Source organism: Arachis ipaensis, chromosome B04, assembly GCF_000816755.2.
Source record: "Arachis ipaensis cultivar K30076 chromosome B04, Araip1.1, whole genome shotgun sequence".
Classification (NCBI taxonomy): domain Eukaryota; kingdom Viridiplantae; phylum Streptophyta; class Magnoliopsida; order Fabales; family Fabaceae; genus Arachis; species Arachis ipaensis.
The window spans coordinates 58908070-58909311 of NC_029788.2; positions in this window are offsets into that span (position 1 = coordinate 58908070).

A 1242-nucleotide genomic window follows, 5' to 3' on the forward strand; every position below is an offset into this window, starting at 1 on the left:
CGGAGTTGTGAAAAAGAATTGAGATTATGATCGTGCGTACCAAGTTGTTGGCACAGTTGAGATCACAATTTCGTGCACCATAAGTCTTTTGTGGTTTTGAGGTTTAGTGTAAGAAATCAAGCTAATAAAAGTGGACAATAATCAATCAAGATAAAAGCCTTGGCTAAGGGTGAGTAGTGGAAGTTCCATCATTATAGTTTCCATCAATGGTGACAACAATTGAGTATTGCTTCACTTAGTTAACCTCTAACCATCAAGGAAAGTCAAGTGAAAATAATCAACTTGAGTCACAAGTCCTAGTCAAACCCTAGGGAAGTCTAGCTTGAGTGACATACAAATCAATTACCAATTCTCAACTGATAATCAACAAAGGATACTAACTATTCAAGTGTCTCCACTAACTCAACCCTCAAGCCAAGAGTGAGGAATCTACTCCATAGCTAAAGTTGTCATTTTATCAAACAATTGGTGAGCAACAGTGAGAGACATTATGAAATTAAGAAGGGGAATTGAATTCATGCTATCTAATTCAAGCAATTATCAACAATCAAACAAATGACATCAATGAACATGAAATACCTCAATGCATTAATCAAAATCAAAGTAACAAAATCCAAATCTAAGATCCAAAGTGAATTGAACAACAAAAAACACTAATTGAGAGTGGAGAATGATGACTTGCATCATCTACCTCTTTTTCTTATCTAAAAAGACCATAAAAAGAGTATAATCTCATTGAATCAATGAAATTTCATGAACCAAATGATATATATTATGGTACATTACTTTGAAATGGGTTTGTGCTGAATTTTAGATGAAAAGAGCAACAAAAGGGGAAGGAAATAACAAATAAAGCTAGGCGTGTGAAGCTGGGCATGCCACTTGAAGCTCTAGGCATGGCACGCCAAGCTTTTGAACCAACTCTCAACAATGGGCGTGCCACTTAGAGCTCTGGGCATGGCACGCCAAGCTTTTGAAACCAATGCTCATCAATGGGCGTGCCACTTGGAGCTTTGGGCGTGGCACGCCAGGCCAATGAAACAGAGAAGGGTTGCATAACACAACATGATGGGTGTGCGACTTGGAGCTCTGGGTGTGGCACGCCAAGCTTTTGAAGTCAACTCTCAACAATGGGCATGCCACTTGGTGCTATGGGCGTGACACGCCAAGTTTGTGAAGCCAAGATCTCAAAGAGGGTATGCCACTTGGTGTTTTGGGCGTGGCACGCCAGGCTTAAGTTCC